Source organism: Chrysochloris asiatica, unplaced genomic scaffold (assembly GCF_000296735.1).
Source record: "Chrysochloris asiatica unplaced genomic scaffold, ChrAsi1.0 scaffold00050, whole genome shotgun sequence".
NCBI classification, from domain to species: Eukaryota; Metazoa; Chordata; class Mammalia; order Afrosoricida; family Chrysochloridae; genus Chrysochloris; species Chrysochloris asiatica.
The window spans coordinates 14,947,604-14,957,090 of NW_006408568.1; the positions used below are offsets into that span (position 1 = coordinate 14,947,604).

The 9,487-nt window shown below is 39.9% G+C and overlaps 1 pseudogene; it reads right to left on the reverse strand.

The window, feature by feature from the left end:
• Positions 1–349: 349 nt before the first annotated feature.
• Positions 350–1,336, reverse strand: LOC102832619 (annotated as a pseudogene).
• Between the last annotated feature and the right edge of the window lie 8,151 nt (positions 1,337–9,487).

Consider the following 9,487-nt stretch of genomic DNA (forward strand, 5'->3'; position numbering starts at 1 on the left):
GTTTTCTATTGTTTGAAAAGACCAGTTTAAGTAGAAGATGTAAAAATTCATAGATCTTTAATAAAAGAATTGGCTGTACAGAAGTACTCCCCTTTCACAGTATTCCTTTTTACTTCATGTGTGAGTTATTGATTATGCTGTAGAATTTAATTGTTACAGCACTAAAAGGCAACTATTGAGGGAAGAAGCAGAAAAAGGAAAAAGGAATGTATGTAAGGCAATATTTCTTTTAGGTATAATAAGCGTAATAGTGTTTTATTTAGGAAGACAAGATAAAAATTACTCAAGGCTAGCTTGGTTCTCACGGAATAAAAACAATGGACTAAATACTGAGCTCATCTGTGTGACTCTAATAATCAATGCCTTTCGTCACCATACTGGTAATCTCTAGGATAGTCATCTTACTCGCCATGATAATCATCTGGATATTCTGCCTGATAATCACTATCGCTGATTTCCGACCCATTTGTGCCTGTTCCTTGGCTTCCATTGTGAATGACAGGTTCTGTGGGGGCAGCGCAGTATTTGGGATCATATACTTGCCGCCCAAGCCCATACACACTCATACCTTTCTGGGAAGCAACTTTCTGATACGCATCTGTAGAGAAATTGTCGAGTTGTCCACTGGTTGTAAAGTTAGCTTCTGATAGTAGATGTCTCTTTTGTTACTGGGTGCTAACATTCCCGCTTGGCTGGTTCCTTTGTTCGTGCCCATCTGCAGACTAATTGTGCTCTGGTCAAAAGGTTTGTCAGTTTGCATTTTGGGATCATAAATGTGCCTCCTAGTCCCATAGGCTATCATACCTGCTTGGCTGACACATTTGTTGGTTCCCATCTGCAAACCAATTAGACTTTGGCCAGCTTTTAACTTCCCTTCATCAAAACGTCTTGTTTGTTTTTCTGCATACTTAACTCCAGTATCAATGGTTGTATGAAATCCTTTTGTTTTAGCCAGACCTGCTAGAGCCACCAGCGTAGTCTGAACCTGGGTCATGTTTCCATTCTCAAAGAGATCATTCACTTCAAATATGTCACGGGGCTTCATGCCATAAGCCTGAATAGCTTTAATAAAGTTGCCAATATTCTCCAACTGATGCCAGTTTAATGAAGACTCATTAACCTTCTTTACAGAACCTGGCTGTAATTTGTTTATGAGCGCGCAGAGGATGACGTCATCTTTTAAGCCCAGCTGAAAGTTGGTGCCGATGCTCTTGCCTGTTACTTCTTCTAACCAGTTGCGAAGATCTTCTTCTGCCTGGTGATCATACTTGGATGCAGTCTTGTTCTTGACCTCCGCCGAGAGTCCTTTGGAAGGGCCCTAGTTGAAGTGGGTCATGGTGGTTCGGAAGGCAGGAGGCCGCACAAGGTACGGGGGTCTTTCACACTCTGCTTCTCCGCTCTTGGCCGGAGGAGTGGCGGTAACGGGAGATGCTCGGAGCGCATTCTTCTGAGCGGTGCAGGAGATGCCCCGACGCGGCGAAGGGGCTCGGGAGGGGTTTTGGGGACTGGGTCCGGCTGGGTCTCGCGGAACCGCTTGGTCTACTCTGGAGTCCGACTCGCTAGTCGCTAGCTCGCTGGTTCAGCCGTTTTCCTGTATAATGTTTTTGATGCCATCCCTCAACTTTTCTGGTCTTCACGCATTAGTCTAATGCATCAACTTTGTTCTTGAGATGGTCTCTATTTTCAGGTGGGATATATTCAAGGTCAAATATTTTTGGCTGTCTTGAACTTTAAAAAATATTTATGGCTCTCTTGAACTTTTTAAAATTTGTCAGCTTCAGCCTATGAGCAATTAACGGTCTGTTCCACAGCCTTTCCCTGGTCTTGTTTTGGTTGATGATACTGAGTTTCTCCATCATCGCTTCCTACAGATGCAGTCAATTTGATTCCTGTGAATTACATCTAGTGAAGTTCACGTGTATAGTCACTTTTCGTGTTGTCAAATTAGGCTATTTGCAATGAATAAGTTACTGGTCTTGTAAAATTCTATCATGCATCTCTAGCATTGTTTCTCTCACCAAGGCATATTTTCCAACTATCGGTTTTTCCTCTTTGTTTCCAATGTTTGCATCCCAATCACCAGTAATTAACATTGCATCATGAATGCCTGTTTGATCAATTTCAGACTAAAGAAGTTGGTAGAAATGTTGAATTTTATTGGTTTTAGTGGTGGGTGTGTTAATTTGAGTAATAGTGGTATTAAACATTCTTTGTAGGCATATGTATATTATCATATCACACACAGCATTGTACTTCAGGATAGATCTCAAAATGTTCTTTTTCACAATGAATGTGATATAATTCCTCTTCACTTTGTTATTCCTAGCATGCTAAGCCATATGATTCCCCAAATGTTCAATACCAGTCCACTCTAGCTCACCAGTATATAGGATATTGATTTTTATGTATTCCCATTTCATTTTTGAGGACTTCCAATTTCCCTAGATTCATACTCTGTCCATTTCATATTCTGATTATTAGTGGACATTTGCAGATATTTCTTCTCATTTTGAGTTGTGTTTCATCAGTACATGAAGGTTTCTTCTAGTCACATCATCATGGTCAGCTCTACTTTGAAGAGGCAGCTCTTTCTTAGTCATATTTTAAGTGCTTTCCAACTTGAGGAGCTCATCTGGTAGCACTGTATCTGACAATGCTTTGCTGCTATTCATAAGGTTGTCAGTGACTAAGCATTCAGAGTCAGTTCTTCTCTTCTTCTTCTCGCTCTTAGTCTGGAAACTCCACTGAAACTTGTTCACCCTGATACTTAAAATATCAGTGGCATAGTTTCCAGCATCATAGGAACACACAAGACACCACAGTTTGACAAACTTAAAGACAAGTAGTGAATTTTTTGTAGTTGTTAAGTGCCACCGATTTGATTCCAACTCATAGACACCCTGTTTAGGGTTTCCTAGGAGCAGCAGGTAGGTTTGAACTGCCCGCCTTGCAGTTAGCAGTCCAGTACTTATCCTACAATAATTTCCTATTTCTTTTGCAGCTGGCTTTATTTGTGTCTATTATTTTAGTCTGGTAAATGGTCAGACAGATTTTTGCTTTTTTGGTCTGAGCTACCTTTCATTTTCTTATCAGGAAGGTGATGATGGTAGGATTGGGAGGTGTCTGGCACAGACAGGAGGGCAAAAGAGATGGGGGGGATGGGAATAGTCAAGAGCTAATTCAAGGAATTGGTGGTGCAAATAGTTAACTCGCTCAACTGCAAACTGAAAGGTTGGAGGCTCGAGCTCATGCAGTGGTGTCCCAGAAGAAAGGCCTTACAATCAACTTCTGAAAACTCAGTCTTTGAAAACCCTCTGGAGCACAGCACTCTGACATGCATGGGGATCGAATCAAAGGCAACGTGTTTATTGTTGTTTTAAACAGTATTTTATTATATTTTCATTGAATGTTTACACAGTAGTTTAGCTTCCCACTCAACAATTTCTATTTAAATTCTTCAGCGACACTGAGTATATTCTTCAAAATGTGTGAACCTGATCACTATTTCCATTTAGATTGTTTTGTTCCCATTAATCTAGTTTCCCTGTCCCCTTATATTCTCATCTTTGTTTTAAAGTCATTGTTGACTGTTTGGTCTTCTTTAAGGATGACATTTTAAAGGAGAACAGCCTTACATGTGATATCCTTCTTCTTCTATTTACTTATTTTTAACTTTTCATTGTGAATTGCATGAAGGTTTACAGAGCAAATCAGTTTTCCACTCAACAGTTCATACACATTTTATTCCATGTTGTTGATTGCAGTTCCCTCAACATACAATCACTTATCCCACATCCTATGTTTCCCATATGTGGTCCCTTGAATTTATTTGGAATGGCTTTTCTAGTCAATGTCTTCTTAAGTCCCACCAAGTAATTGGGTGGGACTATTCAACTAAGGTGTACAGGACTCTAACACTGGGATTGGTTAGTTTTGCCATTCATCTAGGTTTAAAAGGAGCCATTTCAGAAGCAGAAACAGACAATCTCAGGACCATCAAGATGGAAGAGCATGAGTGGAGCATGAGACTGCTACCTAGAAAGTTGCAGCATCAGAGGCGGTAGCACTGAGAGACAGAGCAGCTGTGGGCTCTAGGCCCATGGACTGAGTAAAGTTGGGGGCCTACGGGCAGGAGACTCAATAGCAGAATGTGCCCATTGAGCATTCACAACTGGCTAAAAGAGCTTTGTAACATTTGTCCAAGCAAGACAGAGCCCAAGGGACACAGGGCTGAGAAGCTGAAGATAAGAGTGAGACATGTCTGCAGTATGGCAAAGAGGCATTCCTGATTGGAAAATTGCTGTATCCTGAGTTGGTTTTGATCCTGAATTATAACCTGTTCACTTCCCCAATAAGCCCCCATGATCATGAGTATTGTTATGAGTTCTGTGTGGCCATTGCAATGGATTATTGAACCCAGATGTGAAGCAGAGCATGCTTTAGGAGGGATTGGTGTTATAAAGGGTAAAGAAGGTTGTAGTGTGGAGGCATGTCTGATCTCCGCTTAATAGGCATCGTTCTTGGACTGATTTTGAGTTTGATTCTCTTTCTCTTGTGAATCCAGAGGAAGTCAGACACAGCCCCCACATGGTTTTTGCATGTTTCCATTCCTCGTTTCCTGCTTTCTGAACTTTGTAAATGCTGCCCATTTGATCTCAAATGATGTGTGATATTCTTTATCTGGCTTACTGGTTTTAAACATAAGACAACTGACATGCTAAAGGGAACTTTCCTATTGTTGTTGTGTTAGTACAATTATCTGAATAGTAATATCCAATTAAACAAATACATAACAAATCAATGAATAGTATTTGGGTGATGAAGAGCCTCAAATGACCCTCATTATCATTTTATACTTACCCAGTTAATAATTAGTACATTTTGTTGTTGTTGTTGTTGTTAAGTGCTGTTGAGTAGGTTCCAACTCATAGTAACCCTGTATAGAGTTTCCAAGGAGTGGCTGGTAGATTTGAACCACTGACCTTGTGGTTCAAACCGACATTGTGGCCCAGTGTTTTATACCATAGCAACACACCAGTACATTTTAATGACCTTAATATTATTAGGCTGTAGCACAAAATCTCGTAGTGTTCATTTTGACATTGAGCCAAAAAAACAGAATAGAAATTCCGATAGTAAGCCATCCAAAGTATGGTGAAAATTTTTTCTTAGATACTCACAGAATTATTTTAGAGCTTTTCTTTCTAGTAACAACTAGCATTAAGAAATGGGTGGGCTGAGTAATGATAATCTCTTCCATGATTTTAGATGACAGATTTTTAGAACCTAGGATTGATCTGACTCCTGGTTCACAAGGTTCATTTCCTGACCCAGTTCTGAAGGGCAGGATATCCTAAATCAACTGTCAGGCAATGAACCCTGTGACTCCAGGAATTGAAAACATTGCTTAATGCAAGTGTGTTACATCCATGATCCCTTTAGTTCGTTCATGTGTCACCCAGAAGGAAATACAGAAGGCAGATCTGGGAATGGTAGCAGCATCTTCTCTAACCTCTCAGGTTTCACCCCTACTCTGTGATAACTGGGTTTCTGCTGTCCTCTGTAGTCTCTGAGATCAAGATTAGTTGAAGAAAAGAGGCTTACACACTTTCTATGTTCAGAGAGCCTCTATCTTCCAATGCCTTATTGTTTCTTTAAGGCATTTGACATGTGAGGAAATTTCTTACCATTGTCATTGACTTTTCTTAGCAAAGTCTTAGTTTCTCTGAAGCTATTAACTTTTATGGCATCTCTATCTTTCCATTTTTTCTTGTTGACTACTCCAATGACTACTAATACTTAAGTTTAGAATATTATCTTTGGCTTCCATTTTCTTTCTCCTTTTCCCTTTCAGTAACCCCCACTCCCACCTCCATAAAGTCTCTGAGCTAGTTCTCTTATTGGCAGCCTCTGTTGAGGTCTAAGGGAGGACTGTTACATGAATTAACCCAATCTCCTTGTTTCCTTCCAATGGATTAGGGATGGGAGGTTTGAGAAGAATCCTACAACAGAAAATACTAGCACATAGATATGAAGAGCGATAGACAAGGGAGATTCTGAGATGCATGCAAAACAGGTAAATTTACCACAGGGAGGGAGCAGTGAGCTGTGGAAAGAGAGTGAAATGCGAGTCTGCTTCCCTGAGTCATCATGTTTAATGGGGAGACTGGTGTTAGCACGGGAATCAGGGCAAATGCTGTGGGAGAGAATTAGCTTTGATTAGAAGCAGCTGGGAACAGAGAGCAAACCCCTGCGATCCTCAAGGAAGGAAAAGGAAATCTCATAAAAGATAGTCCTATAAGCTCAGCTTCATGGGTCCAGCTTAAAAAAAAAAAAAAATGTTTATAGAATACGGCAATATTAGGAAGGAAAAAAAATTCCTAACCCCTTGGAACTAACTAGCACCAAATCAGAGAATAATGAAATCCAGGACCCATGGGTTTGTTAGGGACCTATTGTGCCAGAGGAGCTTAATAGCTTGCGTCTTTAAAAGAAATGCATGCGCACGCACACACTCATACCCCACCCACCCGAATGAGTGGTTAAGGGGACCACAGCAGATGTTATCTATTTAAACTTTACTAAAGCACTTGATAAAAATGTCTCATGAAATTTTACTTGCAAACCAAGTTCAAATTGGCTGGAATAGGAGAACTGTGATGCACATTAAAAATTGGCTCTAAAGCGATGAGCCATGGGTAATGGAACTGATAAATAAGTGGCAGGAGATCTAGCTGCAGGAAGGTGTTTAGCAGAATGCTCTGGGGGTTACTGTGAGGACTGAGTTTATTAAAAATCTCTATCAATGAGTTGGAAGAAGCAGTCAACAGGATGCACATGAATTCTGCCAGGAATACTAAATTGCAAGTGTTACAGATAAAACATGAAGAACAAGTCCTAGTGCAGAGGGGTAAACAAAGAGGTTAGAAGTGTCTGTGAGGAGGAGGAATGAAGGAACAAAATGAGATCCACCTGGGGAAAATACAAATCTGTTGTGCAGAAGATTGGGTTGTATACTTCCATGGAGAAGACAACGAAAGTATTGTGGTAGAGAAGGACCCGGAGAGAGAAGACACAACAAAAAAGTAAAACTTGGTGATGCTGTTTAGTGGCCAAGGAAGGAAAATCCAGGTTTTGTGGGTCCAGAAGTTTATAAAATTGGAGGAACCCTCTTTGATAAAAAGACAGAAGTTAGTAATTGAATGAACTCACCCACTTGGATCGATCTCCAGTCAAACAATAGACAGGTCTGTCTACAAGGGGAACATTAATACTAGGAAGGGAGACACACCTTAGAATAATAAACCATTTCAGATTGTTTTTAAAAAGGTAGCTTTTTTTACTCAAGGACAAGGTTTAGAAGGGTTAGGAAAGAAGAAAGGGAAACAGGAAGCACAAGGAAGTGTGATGAGTGGTGTTACACTGAAGGGATTGTAGTCAATGACATGAAAAAAAATGAATATGAATTATCCAATAGAAAACTGATTTGCTTCATAAACCTCTACCCAATTGTTTTTTAAAAAAGGTTCTGGGTAAATGAAGAATCTTGAAGTTTAAACTCTGTAAATTTCATGGTGAATCTACCTGTGGTAAGAAAGCATATCATCAATAAAAGATAATCTCTTCCTCAAGAGAATATTCCTTAGTTAAAAGGAGGAGAGATGGGGTTGGGGCTAGGTTCTCTAATACATAACAATTGAAGCATAAGTGAATTCAAATATGAGTGCCAAAACTTACCCATGTGTAAGCTGCTTGAAGTCAGACACTAGAATGAACATGTAATGTAAAGAGAATGGGTAATAGTGCAGTCTATGTCTTCATGGTGTGGACTCATTGTCAGGACTCCTGGTGTGGCGCTGTGGGTTAACGCACTGGGCTGCAAGGTTGGTGGGTGACACTCACCACCTGCTCCTTGGAAACAGGGTTGCTGTAGGTCGGAATCAACTCGACAGTGCTTAACAACAACTATGCCCTCATGGGCACCAAAAGATGTGGAGAAATACAATGGGCTGTTAGTAGAAACTCTTGATGGAGATTCTAAAATAACTTATACCCATTTCTAACAATTTTCCTGCTCTACTATTAGTACTCAGTCATATCTTTAGTAATAAGTTCTTTGAAGGCAGGTTATCTATGTGGTTGTTTTAGTGTTATTCAGTCAGTCTCGACTCATAGAGACCATATATTGGATTTCTGAGGATTGGCTGGTGGATTTGATCCTCCATACTTGCAGTTTAGACCTACCTACGGTTCAGTGCTTGTCCTACAGTGACACAGCAGGGTGTCTATAGTGGCTATCAATGTTTTTGAATGCAACTGAATCTGGCTAGATGTGCACTGATTTTGTTTCCACTTCCTGGCTACACAAGATTCTTAGCCTTTCTTACATTCGTTTGAGACGTTTCTAACTTAAGGAATATAAGCAGAAGTGATACATACCGTGAAATCTCCATGGAGACTCTGTACCATGAGTTGTATGTCAGACTGTGACATTAGCAACGCCTCCCCCTGCAAAACTATATTGAAATATGCTGCCACTGAGATTTTTAGATTTTTGTCAGAGTAGCTAACATGACCCACCATGACTAAGAAATTGAATGAATTGATTTGACTGCATAATTTGATTTACCTGTATTTTTGTTTTATCATATTTCAAGAGCAAAATGGAAATATAGTCTTAGGATTTATTACTGTTTTCGTTTGTTTAGTTTTTATTTCATAATCTTAAACATAACCCTGTAATTAGCTAGACTTAGTGTGGAATAAGGAAAATAATGAACCCTAAAAACTGCAGTGAGAGCCCAGAAATGAGAGGCTATTACAAGCACACTGGGAGCAGAAGAAGGGTGATCCCTGTGCTATAGAAGGAAAGGTCTGGTGGCTAAGATAAAACATGTAATACAGATAAGATTTATTAGACTTGTCGACAGACAGCAATGGCAGTTCTCTTCTCTTGCTATTCTTGGACCCAAAGAACTCCATGGCTTTCACAGTAGTCATGCAAAGATCCCATGCTTTATCTAACCATTCAGTATTAGCAGTATAGATAAAAACAGGGGGACCATTTGTATTGAGTCTAGTATTCACCATGGTCAAGATGCCAGGACCCACATACATGTAAAATAAACTCAGGCATAATTCTGTGAAAGCAGGGATCTTGATAACCAAACCCTTTATTTCCAGAGCTCACACTGTACATATTTTCTGCTATCTTTGGAACTTTATCTGCAATTAGCTAGGAGATGCAAGCCAGGGGCTTTCTGTGGACAGTGATGTACAAGTAGAGTTTACCATGGCTGTGTCCTGCCAGACTACATGAGTCTGTGTAGCTGGGCAGTGGTGTCTGCAGAATGGCCTATCAATTTTTATTTTATTTTTATTTTTTTTTATGTAAGGTTTTTATTGTGGATTGAGTGAAAGTTTACAGGGCAGATCATCAGTTTTACATTCAACAAATCATACACCTTGTTTCATTACAATGATTATA